This window comes from Mustelus asterias (genome assembly GCF_964213995.1).
Source record: "Mustelus asterias chromosome X unlocalized genomic scaffold, sMusAst1.hap1.1 SUPER_X_unloc_6, whole genome shotgun sequence".
Lineage (NCBI taxonomy): Eukaryota > Metazoa > Chordata > Chondrichthyes > Carcharhiniformes > Triakidae > Mustelus > Mustelus asterias.
The window spans coordinates 1-15,718 of NW_027595351.1; the positions used below are offsets into that span (position 1 = coordinate 1).

A 15,718-nucleotide genomic window follows, 5' to 3' on the forward strand; every position below is an offset into this window, starting at 1 on the left:
TGGGGGGTGTCCAAGCGTCTGGGGCGGGGGGTGCGGCTGGGCCGCCGTCGCACGGGGGCCCGCAATCCGGGGGGAACCCCTCCTCCACCGATCCTGGGGGTGGGATCGGGGAGGGGCTAGGGCTAGTTGGTGGCTCCGTGCCGCCCGCCGTACGTCCTGCGGCGGGGGACTCGGAGTCGAGGGGCGACCGCCCTGAGGAGGTCAGCGGCTCGGTGGAGGGCACGGGGACACTTTCAGAGTCTGCCCAGAGCGAGGCGGGGGACTCCCTCGTGCCCCCCACCGAGTCGTCCCTCATCCCCTCCAAGGACCTCAGGGTCTTTATCCGTAGCCATTCCGGTCGCTCCGACATAATCCGGCTAGCCCTCGGCCGCTGGCCGGACCTGGCGCATCTCGTCCGGTCCGTGAAGGCATGCTCGCATGCCTCCGCGGGCCTGGAGAAAATAGAGCGGCGCTGGGTACTGCGGTTCCTCCACGGGCTCGAAAAGGTGGGGGGTGGACTGGTGAGAATTGCGCCAGCGCCCCCCCACACACCTAGTTAAGTGGTGACGGTGGCACAAAGCTGCTGACATGAAGGTGACCATAGCCAGCCTCAACATCAACGGCAGCAGTGGGCCACACCGCAGGTTCCAGAACTTCTCGGTCCTCCGTGACGGGAAGTATGCGGTGTGTTTCCTGCAGGAAACCCACACCGTTCCGGGAGACGAAGCCCAATGGCTCCTGGAGTGGCGAGGGGGGGTCTACATGAGCCACCTCACGCTCGCTTCTTGCGGGGTGGCTATCTTGTTGGCCCCGCGTTATAAGCCGGAAATCTTGGGGGGGGGGGGGGTCAAGGAGCCGGTGCCAGGCCGGTTGCTGCACTTGACGGTCCGTGAGGGGGGCGTGGTCATTCACTTGCTGAATGTCTACGCCCCGACCGCCGGACCGCAGCAAACGACTTTCTACGAGAAAGTGTCCGCTCACATCGACACCATCGCGGGGGGCGAATGCATTATCCTCGGGAGAGATTTCAACTGCATCCTCGAGGCACGGGACCGCACCGGCCCCTGGCTGCGCACTCCGGCGGTGGTGAAGTTGCGGGACCTGATCGGGTCCCACGACTTGGTGGACGTCTGGAGACATCTCCATCCTGGCTCCAGCGCCTTCACTTTCGTGAGGCCTGGAGTCGGAGCGTCCAGGCTCGACCGCCTTTACATTTCGAAGGCGCACGTGTCCGGCGTGTCCTCGGTCTCCATGCGGCCGGTGTCGAGCACGGACCACAGCCTGGTGTGGGCGGACTTTGCGCCGTCTCGCATCCGGCGGGGGTCCACGTACTGGCACTTTAACAACACGCTGCTGGAGGACGAGCGCTTCCTGGACTCGTTCCGTCGATTCTGGGCCGGCTGGAGAAGGAAGCGGGGAGGCTTCCCCTCCTTGAGGCTCTGGTGGGATGTGGGCAAGACTCACGTCCGTACCTTCTGTCAGGGGTACGCGAGGGGGTCGACAAAGAGGCGGAAATCCAGGCTCGAGGAGTTGGAGAAGGAGGTGCTCGACCTGGAGGCACGTCTCAGTCGGCCTGACGCGGACCCGGCCCTGCGTTCGGAGTACAGGGAGAAGAAGGACGCGCTGCGGGACCTGCAGCTTGCCAGGTCTCGCGGCGCGTACGTGAGGTCGCGGCTCCAGTTCCAGGTGGACCTGGACCGTGGCTCCCCCTTCTTCTACTCGCTGGAAAGAGGGCGGGCTAACCGTCAGCAGCTCCTTACGCTGCTGGCCGACGACGGTTCCCCCGTCTCGGATCCGGAGGGCATCCGGGCAATCGCCCGGGATTATTACACCTCCCTCTTCTCTCCGGATCCGTCCAGCGAGGATGCCCGCAGACTTCTGAGGGAGGACCTGCCGTAGGTCGGCCCGGAGGGCGTCGGCAGGCTCGAGGCCCCTACCACCATGGCCGAGCTGACCGGCGCCCTAAATGGCCTCAGCCGGGGCAAGGCCCCTGGGCTGGACGGGCTGACAGTAGAGTTCTTCAGGGCGTTCTGGGACGTCCTGGGGAGCGACTACGCGGGGGTCCTGGGGGAGAGCGTCGCTACCGGGGAGATGCCCCTTTCGTGGCGCAGGGCCGTCATTGCCCTGCTGCCCAAGAAGGGGGATCTCCACCTGCTCAAGAACTGGCGCCCGGTCTCCCTCCTCAGCACGGATTATAAAATCTTTGCCAGGGCTATGGCTTCACGCCTTGGATCCGTGCTGGACCACTTGATCCACCCTGACCAGTCCTACACGGTCCCGGGCCGTTGTATACATGACAATCTCCACCTGGTCCGGGACCTAATCCATCACACCCAGAGGGCTGGTCTGTCGGGCGCCTTCTTGTCATTAGATCAGGAGAAGGCGTTCGACAGGGTGGAGCACGAGTATTTACTCGGGACTCTGCGGGCATTCGGGTTCGGGACGCATTTTGTCGCCCGGATCCGATTACTGTACTCTGCCGCAGAGTGTCTGATTAAGGTTAACGGGTCCCTGACGGCGCCCCTTCGCTTCGGGAGAGGAGTACGGCAGGGCTGCCCCTTGTCCGGCCAACTGTATTCCGTATGCGTGGAGCCATTCCTGCGCCTCTTGCGGAGGAGGTTGTCAGGTTTGGTCCTGCGCGGACCGGACGTAGGGGTGGTCCTGTCAGCTTATGCCGACGACGTGCTCCTCATGTTCACGGACCCGGCTGACCTGCGGAGGATGCGAGAATGCCAGGCGGTGTACTCCGCCGCGTCCTCCGCCAGGATCAACTGGGCCAAGTGCTCCGGACTCCTTGTCGGTCCTTGGGAGACGGACCCCCTCCCGGAGGAGCTCAGGCCTTTCACCTGGAGCAGGACCAACCTCCTCTACTTGGGGGCCCATCTCTGCCCAGCCGAGGAATCCTGGCCGGCGAACTGGCGGGAGCTGGAGGCCAAAGTCTCCGCCCACCTGAGTCGCTGGACAGGACTGCTCCGAGTGCTGTCCTACGGGGCGCGAGCTCGCGTCATAAACCAGCTGGTCGCCTCCATGCTGTGGTACCGGCTGGTCACTTTGACCCCTCCCCCTGGCTTTGTTACCGATATCCAGAGAACCCTCCTGCGGTTCTTCTGGGGCAATCGACTGCACTGGGTCCCTGCTGCGGTCCTGTATCTCCCGCTTGAGGAGGGCGGACAAGGTCTGGTGTGCCTCCGCACTCAGATAGCGACCTTCCGCCTCCAGGCCCTGCAGAGGTACCTTTACGTTGAGCCCCCTCCACGATGGTGTGCCATGGCGACGTATTTCTTCCGCCAGTGGCACGGCCTCAATTATGACGTGCAGCTCCTGCATATCGAACTGGGGCGTGCTTCGACCACCCTGCAGGAGTTGCCCGTCTTTTACCAGGACCTCCTCACTGTCTGGAACACGGTCGCCTCGCGACGCAGCTCTCCCCCATCAGGAGTAGCGGCTCTCGTGCGAGAGCCGCTGCTCAGGAATCCGCTCCTCCAGCCGTATAACTTCAGGTGGCTGGCGGAGAGGAGGGCTGTGGACGCCGGGGTGACCAGAATCGGGGACGTGCTGGATGGCGGAGGAGCGGGCTGGATGAGTCCCCGCGTGCTGGCTGAGCGCACGGGGACGTCCGTCCGGCGCGCGGCCAAAGCCATCCTAGACCTTAGGACGGTCGTGCTCGGCCCCGAAACTGCACGCAAACTTGAGACGGCGCAGGCGTGCGGTGGGATCCCGCCCGAGCGTTCCCCTGTTCGGGCGGAATTCCACATTGGCCCAAAGCCTCAGCCCCCTCCCCTGGGTGAGGTGCCCCACAGCCTGAGCCGCCTCGCGGAAATGCCCTCCGTGCCTTTTTCTACCGCGCGGAGGCGTTTCCTGTGCGGGCTGCTGCTGCACACCTTCCACTACCGCCTCCTCGCCTGTCGCCCGGATACACCTTGGCGGGCCTTGTTGCCGCCGGGCGGCGGAGGTCCCCGCTGGAGGTCCCTCTACGGAGGGATCTCCCCCAATTACGTCGGGGACCTGGGGTGGAGGGTGATGCATGCAGCAGTTCCGCACAACCGTAGGATTCACTGGTTCACGGGCTCCGAAGACTGCCCTTTCTGTGGCCTTGTGGAGTCCGTGGACCATGTCTATGTTGAGTGTCTTAGGCTGCACTCCCTTTATGTTTTCCTGAAGAACCTTTTATTGATGTTTTGTTTGCACTTCAGTCCCACGCTCCTGATCTACGGACACCCGGTGCGGAGAGGGGAGGGTCGGGATGGCGACCTCCTCGTGAACCTGCACCTGGGCCTGGCGAAACGCGCCATTTACCGGTCCAGGCAGCGGGCGATCGAGGGGGCCGTCCATCCTGACTGTCTTCCCCTCTACCGCGGCTACGTTCGCGGCCAGGTGTCCCTGGAGAGGGAGCATGCGGTGTCCACGGGCGGGGTTGACGCTTTCCGCGCCCGCTGGGCACCGCAGGGGTTGGGGTGCATTATTGACCCTAATAACCACATTTTAATTTGATGTTTTTAAGTTTCCTTTGCATTTTGATTTCTGTTCGGGCTGTTCCCCCTCCTTTTTGGGGAGCTGCCCCTTTTACTTTGTCCTGATTTAATTTGAGTTTGTTTACTTGGTTTGACCTAAAAAGAGGTCTCTGTCTCTCTGAAGGAAGATTTGTGCTTCACACAGACTAAAACCTCCTCCTGTCGGCAACATCTGTGAGTAAAACAACTTTTCTTTCTCCCACTTTTCATTGCTTTTCTCGTTCGGGGTGGCGGGGATTGTTGACTTGCAGGAACTGGAAGCGAATCCAGGGAGGGTGCAGAGTCTGGAAAGGTTGGCCCAGGTCTCTCTGTCCTGAAGACATTGTCATCTTTTGCTCCGTCAGCTTGACACATAGAAATATAGAAACAGAAACTTAGGAACCCTACAGCACAGAAAGAGGCCATTCGGCCCATCGAGTTTGCACCGACCACAATCCCACCCAGGCCCTACCCCTATATCCCTGCATATTTACCCACTAATCCCTCTAACCTACGCATCTCAGGACACTAAGGGCAATTTTAGCATGGCCAATCAACCTAACCCGCACATCTTTGGACTGTGGGAGGAAACCGGAGCACCTGGAGGAAACCCACGCAGACACGAGGAGAATGTGCAAACTCCACACAGACAGTGACCCAAGCCGGGAATCGAACCCAGGTCCCTGGAGCTGTAAAGCAGCAGTGCTAACCACTGTGCTACCGTGCCGCTCCAGCAGGAGTAGGCCATTCGGCCCTTCGAGCCTGCTCCACTTTTCATTTTGACCATGGCTGGTCATCAAATTCAAGATCCTGATCCCCTCTTATCCCTTGACCCCTTTAGCCCCAAGAGCTATATCTACTTTCTACTTGAAGTCAGGCAGTGTTTTAGCCTCACCTAGATTCTGTGGTAGTGAATTCCACACATTAACTGCAATTTGGATGAAGAAATTTCCACAGTGGTTAGCACTGCTGCTTCACAGCTCCAGGGTCCCGGGTTCGATTCCCGGCTCGGGTCACTGTCTGTGTGGAGTTTGCACATTCTCCTCGTGTCTGCGTGGGTTTCCTCCGGGTGCTCCGGTTTCCTCCCACAGTCCAAAGATGTGCGGGTTAGGTTGATTGGCCAGGTTAAAAATTGCCCCTTAGAGTACTGTGATGCGTGGGTTAGTGGGATTAGCGGGTAGATATGTGGGGGTGGGGCCTGGGTGGGATTGTGGTCAGTGCAGACTCGATGGGCCGAATGGCCTCCTTCTGCACTGTAGGGTTTCTATGATTTCTATGATTTCCATGAAATTTCTCGTCACCTCAGTTCTCCAATATTCCCAAACTATGACCCCTAGTTCTGAACTCCTTTGGGAACCTTCTTTCTGAATCTACCCTACCTAAACCTGTCAGAATTTTCTAAGTTTCTATGAGATCCCCTTGCACTCTTCTAAACTGCACACACTACTCCAGGTGTGGCCTCACCAATGCCCTGTACAATTGCAGCAAAGTACCTGTACTCAAATCCTCTGGCTATGAAGGCCAACATACGTAGATCATAGAACACTACAGCGCAGTACAGGCCGTTCGGCCCTCGATGTTGCGCCGACCAGTGGAACCAATCTAAAGCCCCTCTAATCTACACTATTCCAATATCATCCATATGTTTATCCAATAACCATTTGAATGCTCTTAATGTTGACGAGTCCACTACTGCTGCAGGCAGGGCATTCCACGCCCTTACTACTCTCTGAGTAAAGAACCTACCTCTAACATCTGTCCTATATCTCTCACCCCTCAATTTAAAGCTATGTCCCCTCGTGCTAGCCATCACCATCCGAGGAAAAAGGCTCTCACTATCCACCCTATCTAATCCTCTGATCATCTTGTATGCCTCTATTAAGTCACCTCTTAACCTTCTTCTCTCTAACGAAAACAACCTCAAGCCCCTCAGCCTTTCCTCATACGCTTTTCCCACCATACCAGACAACATCCTGGTAAATCTCCTTTGCACCCTTTCCAACACTTCCACATCTTTCCTATAATGCGGCGACCAGAACTGTACCATTTGCCTTCTTTACTGCCTGCTGTACCTGTGCGCTTACTTTCAATGTCTGATGCACAAGGACTCCAAGGTCTCGTTGAGTATCTACCCCCCTCAATTTATACCTATTCAAGTAATAATCTGTCTTTCTATTATTGCTACCACAGTGGATAACCTCATATTTATCCACATTATATTGTATCTGCCATTCAGATGCCCACACATTCAGCCTATCCAAATCATGTTGAAACATCTCTGCATCCTTCTCACAGCTCACCCTCCCACCCAACATTACATCATCTGCAAATTTGGAGATAATGCATTCAGTTCCTTCTTCCAAATCATTGATATAAAATGTGAACAGTTCGGGTCCAAGCAAAGATCCCTGTGGAACCCCATTCGTCACTGACTGCCAATCAGAAAAAGTCCCATTTATGCCAATTCTTTGCTTCCTATCTGCTGACCAGCTTTCTATCCGTCTCAAGACATTATCTGCAATCCCATGTGAGACATTTACTTGTCAGGTTAAAAGGATGCTCTCTTTCCTAATGGTCACAATTAAAGGGCTGGTTTCCCCAGGAGATGGCTGGGGTTTTCAGGGAACACTAAATTAATAGTGTACATTAATGATCCAGATGTGAACGGGGGGGGGGGGGGGTGGGGGGGGTATATGATTAGTAGATTCGTTGATGACACAAAAATTGGTGATGTGGTTAATAGTCAGGAGGAAGTCCTTAGATTAGAGGATGATGTGGACTGGCTACTCAGATGGGCAGAACAGTAACAAATGGAATTTAACCCTGAAAAGTGTGAGGTGATGCATTTTTTGGAGGAGCAACATGACAAGGGAATACACAATGAATGGTAGGACACTAGGAAGTACAGAGGACCAGAGGGACCTTGGGGTGCATGTCCATAGCAACCTGAAGACAGCGGGACTGGTAGATAACGTGGTTTAAAAGCCATATCGCTTACCTGACTTTTTTTTGCTGAGGCACAGAATAAAAGAGCTGGGAGGTCATGCTGGAGCTGTATAAAACACTCGTTAGGCCACAGCTAGAATACTGTGTGCAGTTATGGTGGCCACATGAGAGGAAAATGTGATTGCACTGGAGAGGCTGCAGAGGAGATTCACCAGGATGCTGCCTGAGCTGCAGCATTTCAGCTATAAAAAGAGACTGAATAGGCTGGGGGAGACTGAGGGGAGAGCTTTTTTATTATTTTATTTATTAGTCACAAGTAGGTTTACATTTACACTGTAGTGAAGTTACTGTGAAAATCCCTTAGTCGCCACACTTTGGCGACTGTTCAGGTACACTGAGGGAGAAATTAGCATGGCCAATGCACCTAACCAGCACGTCTTTTGGACTGTGAGAGGCAGCTGGAGCACCAAGAGGAAACCCACGCAGACATGGGGAGAACGTGTAGATTCTGCACAGAACGTGAGCCAAGCTGGGAATTGAACCTGGGGCCCTGGTGCTGTGAAGGAGCAGTGCTAATCTCTGTGCCCTGGTTGAGGTGCACAAAATTATGACGGACATAGATGGAGTAGATCGGAAAAAAACTTTTCCCTGAGTAGAGGGGCCAACATTTAATACTCTGAATCTGTCTCTGCCCCCCCCCCCCCCTTCCATCCCTTGATTCCCTTTAGCCCCGAGAGCTTTATCTAATTCCTTCTTGACATCACACAACGTTTGACCTCAACTACATTCTGTAGTAGGGAATTCCGCACATCCACCACTCTCTGGTTGAAGGAATTACTCCTCACCTCAGTCCTAAAAGGTTTACCCTTTATCCTCAAATGCTGACCCCGAGTTCTGGAGTCCCCCACCGTTGGGCACAATCATTCTGAATCCACCCTATCTAATCCTGTCAGAATATTTCTAAGATTCTATGAAATCCCCTCCTACACTTCCAAACTCCAATGAATAGAATCCTGACTGATTTTCGTCTCTCCTTGTGTCAGTCCTGCCTCCCAAGAATCAGTTTGGTAAACATTCACTGTGTACGCCGGACATAGCAAGGACATCCTTCCTTGGATAAGGACAGCAAAAGTGCCCACAATACTCCAGGTGCAACTCGGGTCCATGTCGGTTCTTTATCGAGCAGTTTTAGGGCGGCACGGTAGCACAGTGGTTATCACTGCTGCTTCACAGCTCCAGGGACCTGGGATCGATTCCCGGCTTGGGTCACTGTCTGTGTGGAGTTTGCACATTCTCCTCGTGTCTGCGTGGGATTCCTCCGGGTGCTCCGGTTTCCTCCCGCAGTGCAAAGATGTGCTGGTTAGGTTGATTGGCCATGCTAAAATTGCCCCTTAGTATCCTGAGATGCGAGGGTTAGAGGGATTAGTGGGTAAAATATGGAGGGGTATGGGGGTAGGGCCTGGGTGGGATTGTGGTCGGTGCAGACCTGATGGGCCGAATGGCCTCTTTCTGTGCTGTCGGGTTTCTATGATTCTATGAGCAAAATGTCAGTCTCGACTGTAGCATCCATCCAATTTCCTTTAGAAATTATTGAGCATCTCTGCTTGATGACTCTCATGGGCAGCAAGTTGGAGATCATGATCAATCACAACCTCTGTATCTTAACCAACTGAAACAATCCTATCAATAAAACACATTTTTAGTCCAGTGATATAGACATATATCTGTCTGGGAGCCTGCATGAAGCTTTTCAGGTCTGTGTCCGGGACAGGAAGCAATGAGTGTGAATCTGTCAATCAGCCTGAATCAGCTCCTTCAGCAGAATTGAGAGGTTGAGACACACACACACAGCCCTGAGTGAAAGCGTTCCAGTGCACTGAGAGTGAAAATGGAGGGAGAGTGTGTGGGATGGAGATTTACAGCCTATAGGGAATGAGAGAGGAAATAATGTTCCACAGGAACTAGAGTTCTCTTTTCTGAATTTCTATCCTGTACTGACAGTGATGATTTTTCTAAACTCCTTTACAGGATATCAGAAGCTGAGGATTTATAGACAGAAAACTGAAACCAAACGTTATATCAAGATATGACAGAATCACTCAAATTCATCGGGACCTGAATATTATCGGCCTTTAAATCTGGAAGGAGAAATGTTTGTCTGTTCCGTCTGCTTCTGAAGACTTTAAACAAGTGAGCGAAGAAGCACCGAGACACACCCCCCTGAGTGAAAATGTTCCAGTGCAGTGACTGTGGAAACAGTTTTAACCAGTTAAACAGCCTGAAACAAATCACACCATTCACAGTGGGAAGAAATCGCACACGTGTTCTGTGTGTGGCTTCAACTGATGTCTCACACGGGCCCCATGGAGAAATGGTGGAAATGTGGGGACTGTGCAAAGGGATTCAAGCTCCCATCTCAGCTGGAAATTCATCGCGCAGTCACAATGGAGAGTGGCCGTTCACCTGCTCTGATTGTGGGACCGGATTCCCTGTGTCATCCCACCTGAGACACACCAGCAAGTTCACACTGTCCTGGGAGAGACCGTTCACCTGTCCTGTGTGTGGGAAGGGATTCATTTGGTTCCTCCATCTGCAGACACACCAGTGCAGACACACTGGGGAGAGGCTGTTCATCTGTTGTCCGAGGGCAGCTGAGAGTCACACGTCAGTCAGACCATGTAGGACAGCATATTTCCTTTCCTAAAGGACATTTGTGAACCATCCACACTGATTACTGGGGTTGGGTTCTGCAGTTATTGCTGCTGTCAATCACATCCTAGGCTGGGTGAGAGGGGTTGGCATGGCCTTTAACAGTGTGAGTCCCTCAAAAGTAATTAACAAAGGAGCCCGAGGGGAGGTGAGGTTTTCTTTTATTTTTTAATGCAGTGAGTAGTTCTGATTTGCCTGAAAGTTGATTCAATAGTATCTTTCCAAAGGGTTAATACTTGAAAGGGAAGAATTTGCAGGAATGTGGGAAAAGAGCAGAGCACTTGGATGAATCAGAGTCGTTTCAAAGTGATAGCAGGGGCACAGTGGTTTGAATGGACCCCTCCTGCGGCCTGTCAATCTGAGCCTTCTGTTTTTGTGCAGGTTAAAAGCGACATATTTCATTGCAACCTCTTCCCTGTGTATGCATTTAAACACAGTAAGAGTTTCAACAACACCAGGTTAAAGTCCAACAAGTGTATTTGGTACAAGAGGTAGAAAGGTAAGAGAGGAGTTGAGGAGGAAGATGTTCACTCAGACGGTGGTGAGAGTCTGGAACTCACTGCCTGAAAGGAGTCAGAAACTCTCGTAACATTTGAGAAGTATTTAGATATGCACTTGCGCTGCTATAACCTCCAGGGTTATGGGCCAAGCTCTGGACAATGGGATTAATGTCGTCAGATCTTTGTTGACTGGCATGGACACGATGGAATAGTCTCCTCCTCTGCTGTAAGTGTCGATGGATATTTGGATCTATGGATCTATGTATTATACTAAGAGTTTTAACAACACCAGGTTAAAGTCCAACAGGTTTATTTGGTAGCAAATGCCACTAGCTTTCGGAGCGCTGATCCTTCGTCAGATGGGACTCCATCTGACGAAGGAGCAGCACTCCGAAAGCAAATGGCATTTGCTACCAAATAAACCTGTTGGATTTTAACCTGCTGTTGTTAAAACTCTTACTACCACTCCATCTGTTGAAGCTCACCTGAGCCAATTGTTGGAAAGTAGCCAATTGGTCCAGAACTTGTCAATGATGAAATTGGTTTGGGTTTTTAGCTAATTGCACACAATGTCTTAATTTAAAGGACACCCGATCCTCTGTCAGTGGTGTGTGACCTTTGATATCCTGTTGGTGATGCCAATTTTTTGAGGTAAGAATTACTGAAGATAAATTACTCGACACTCAGGTCAGTTCCAATCATCAGATGGTCATTATTTTACACCAGCAGGGAGCAAGTCACTGACTTACCATGCAACCTCTCCATCGAACAAAGCAAATCACACATTCTTATACATTTACTTCAGCCCATCTTGGCTGGTTACAAACTAACCACAATATTAATTGATTACATACTTATCCAATCAAGCCAACCATTTGGCATCATTTTGCTGTGTGATCAGCTCGTGGACAGCTCTGGACCATCTCATGATGTGTATCAGGCACCTTATATTAACTGTCCTTGGGTGTTCACAATGAATCATGATACTCAGAACTTTGTCATCTCCACTACATCCCAGCTATTCTGTGAGAAGTCGGTTACCCTGTGCAGCTTCCTGTGTGCTGGTAAGAGGGGTCCTGCTCAGCAGCTTTAATGGTCTGTGACCGCAGTAACTGGGCAGTCACAGGAATGTGGTCAGTGGTGGCACAGTGGTTATTTAACGCACTGTTGCCTCACAGCACCAGGGACCTGGGTTCAATTCTGGCCTTGGCTGACTGTCTGTGTGGAGCTTGCACGTTCTCCCCATGTCTGCGTGGGTTTCCCCTTACACTCCAAAGATGTGTGGGTTAGGTTGATTGGTCATCCTCAATTGCCCCTTGGTGTCAGGGGGATTAGCAGGGTAAATAGGTGGGGTTACAGGGACAAGGCCTGGTTGGGATTGCTGTCGGTGTAGGCTCGATGGGCCAAATGGTCTCTTCCTGCACTGTAGGGATTCTATGATAAGTCAGTCAAGTCCTATAATGCCTCATATTCAATCTGCGGTACTTCAATTGTAACAGAATATGTGGCTATACGTAGCTGCCTTGGCCATAGTCAACCCCAACACCCTCTTGAACTACTGCAATCTCTGAGGTGTAGGTACATCCACACTGCTGTTAGGGAGGGATTTCCAGTGACACATTCTGGACTTTCACTAGAATGTAGCTGAATCCTAGATTGATATATTCCATTCAACCACACTCAAGGTGAGTTATTCCAGTTCCCTTACTGTCCTGGACAATATATTCACAATATCTTGAGAACAGAAATTAAAGACCTCATATGATTTCAGGTGTTAGCATATTTTGTTAATTTGTTCTTCATTGTCGATGTCAGGCTGGGGTTGTTCTCCTTGTAGCAAAGGAGGTTGAGGAGAGATTTGATAGAGGTGGACAAGATTCTGACAGGTTTAGATAAGGTGGACAAAGTAAAACTGTTCCCATTAGCTGATGAGATAAGGATGAGGGGGGCACAAATGTGAGGTTTTGGGAACAGAGATGTGGGGGGGATGTGAGGAAGGATATTTTGATGCAGCTGGTAATGACCTGGAACACGCTGCCTACAAGGAAGTGGAGACGATAAACAACGTCAATGGAAATTGGATGGACATTTGGGGGGAGTGGTTCCAAACAGAAATGCTGACTAAATATCTCTTAACTTCCTAACACTCTGTGATCCTTGTGAAATTTGAAACCAGGTATTTGCAACAAGATTCATAGAGCATCAGGCCAGTGGAGGGAATGTTGTGGGATTGGCCAGTCCAGCGGAAAAAAAACCTTCCCATTGACCAACTGTAACAATGAACAACACAGTCAAAAGAACAAAGAACAATACAGCACAGGAACAGGCCCTTCGGCCCTCCAAGCCCGTGCCGCTCCCTGGTCCAAACTGGACCATTCTTTTGTACCCCTCCATTCCCACTCCGTTCATGTGGCTATCTAGATAAGTCTTAAACGTTCCCAGTGTGTCCGCCTCCACCACCTTGCCCGGCAGCACATTCCAGGCCCCCACCACCCTCTGTGTAAAATACGTCCTTCTGGTATCCGTGTTAAACCTCCTCCCCCCCCCCCCCTCCTCACCTTGAACCATGACCCCTCGTGAACGTCACCACCGACCTGGGAAAAAGCTTCCCACCGTTCACCCTATCTATGCCTTTCATAATTTTATACACCTTCTATTAGGTCACCCCTCATCCTCCGTCTTTCCAGGGAGAACAACCCCAGTTTACCCAATCTCTCCTCATAACTAAGCCCTTCCATACCAGGCAACATCCTGGTAAACCTCCTCTGCACTCTCTCTAAAGCCTCCACGTCCTTCTGGTAGTGTGGCGACCAGAACTGGGTGCAGTATTCCAAATGCGGCCGAACCAACGTTCTATACAACTGCAACATTAGACCCCAACTTTTATACTCTATGCCCCATCCTATCAAGGCAAGCGTGCCATATGCCTTATTCACTACCTTTTCCACCTGTGACGTCACCTTCAAGGATCTGTGGACTTGCACATCCAGGTCCCTCTGCGTATCAACACCCTTTATGGTTCTGCCATTTATCGTATAGCTCCCTCCTACGTTAGTTCTACCAAAATGCATCACTTCGCTTTTATCTGGATTGAACTCTATCTGCCATTTCTTTGCCCAAATTTCCAGCCTATCTATATCCTTCTGTAGCCTCTGACAATGTTCCTCACTATCTGCAAGTCCAGCCATTTTCGTGTCGTCCGCAAACTTACTGATCACCCCAGTTACACCTTCTTCCAGATCGTTTATATAAATCACAAACAGCAGAGGTTCCAATACAGAGCCCTGCGGAACACCACTAGTCACAGGCATCCAGCCGGAAAAAGACCTTTCCACTCCCACCCTCTGTGTTCTGTGACCAAGCCAGTTCTCCACCCATCTAGCCACCTCCCCCTTTATCCCATGAGATCCAACCTTTTGCACCAACCTACCATGAGGGACTTTGTCAAACGCTTTACTAAAGTCCATATAGACGACGTCCACGGCCCTTCCCTCGTCAACCATTCCAGTCACTTCTTCAAAAAACTCCACCAGGTTAGTGAGGCATGACCTCCCTCTCAGAAAACCATGCTGACTATCGTTAATGAGTTTATTCCTTTCTAAATGCGCATACATCCTATCTCTAAGAATCCTCTCCAACAACTTCCCCACCACGGATGTCAAGCTCACCGGCCTATAATTACCCGGGTTATCCTTCCTACCCTTCTTAAATAACGGGACCACATTAGCTATCCTCCAATCCTCTGGGACCTCACCTGCGTCCAGTGACGAGACAAAGATTTGCGTCAGAGGCCCAGCGATTTCATCTCTCGTCTCCCTGAGCAGCCTTGGATAGATTCCATCAGGCCCTGGGGATTTGTCAGTCTTTATATTCCCAAAAAAACCTAACACTTCCTCCCTTGTCCTGGATGTAATTGAGAGCAGAAAAATTAACAACAGACTCCATCCCCTGTAATCACCTGTGAACTCACTGGTGAGGCAGCTGATGGAGTGAATAACTGAATCCCTTCACACACGGTACACGTCTAGCGCCTCTCCCCAGCGTGACTTGGCTGATGTCTCTGCAGACTTTATAATCGAGTAAATTCCTTCCCACAGATGATGCAGCAGAACAGTCTCTCCCCAGTGTGAATGTGCTGGTGTGTCCGCAGGTTGGATGAATCATTGAATCCCTTCCCACACACACAGCAGGTGAATGGCCTCTCTCCAGTGTGAGTACGTTGATGAATTTCAAACTGAAATGGGAACCTGAATCCCTTCCCACAGTCCCTACATTTCCACCGTTTCTCCATGGTGCGGGTTCCTTGTGTCACTCCTGGTTTGACAATCAGTTGAAGCCACAGTATGCAGTCACTCCCCTCTGTGAATGGTGAGATATTTTTTCTGTGTAATTGGTCAGTTCACAGGAACAAGCTCAGTGTAGTGTGTGTGTGTGTCTCCAGTCACACTTGTGTTTAAAGTATTCTGCAGCAGACAGACCCGAGAAACATTTCTCCATCTAGATTCAAAGGTTGATGATATTCTGCTCCCGATAAATTGAGTGACTTTGTCAGAAGTTGATGTGAAGATTGGTTTGAGATTGCTGTCTGTAATTTCTCACCTTCTGATATCCTGTAAGAGGAGTTTACAAAACTCATGACTGTCAGTACAGGATAGAAATTTAGAACAGACAAAGAACAGGGCGGCACGGTAGCACAGTGGTTAGACCTGAGTTCGATTCCCGGCTTGGGTCACTGTCTGTGTGGAGTTTGCACATTCTCCTCGTGTATGCATAGGTTTCCTCCGGGTGCTCCGGTTTCCTCCCACAGTCCAAAGATGTGCGGGTTAGGTTGATTGGCCATGCTAAAAATTGCCCTTCGTGTCCTGAGATGTGTAGGTTAGAGGGATTCGTGGGTAAAATATGTAGGGATATGGGGGTGCAGACTCGATGGGCCGAATGGCCTCTTTCTGTATTTATGATTTCTTGATTTTATGGTTTCTATGATTTCTATGAACAAAGGAAAGTACAGCACAGGAACAGGCCCTTCGGCCCTCCAAGCCTGTGCCGATCTGACTAAACTTCAAAAAAAACCTTCTGCCCTGACTCAGACTGTAT

General features: G+C 51.6%; 1 long non-coding RNA gene across 1 annotated transcript in view; it reads left to right on the forward strand.

Moving 5' to 3' along the window:
* The first annotated feature begins 4,597 nt into the window (after positions 1-4,597).
* LOC144491336 (uncharacterized) overlaps positions 4,598-15,718 on the forward strand; it is a 31,166-nt gene continuing 20,045 nt past the window's right edge. The window contains exons 1-2 of the long non-coding RNA XR_013497432.1: positions 4,598-4,664; positions 9,444-9,605. This is a non-coding gene — a long non-coding RNA (uncharacterized LOC144491336). The remainder of the gene's footprint in view (positions 4,665-9,443; positions 9,606-15,718) is intronic.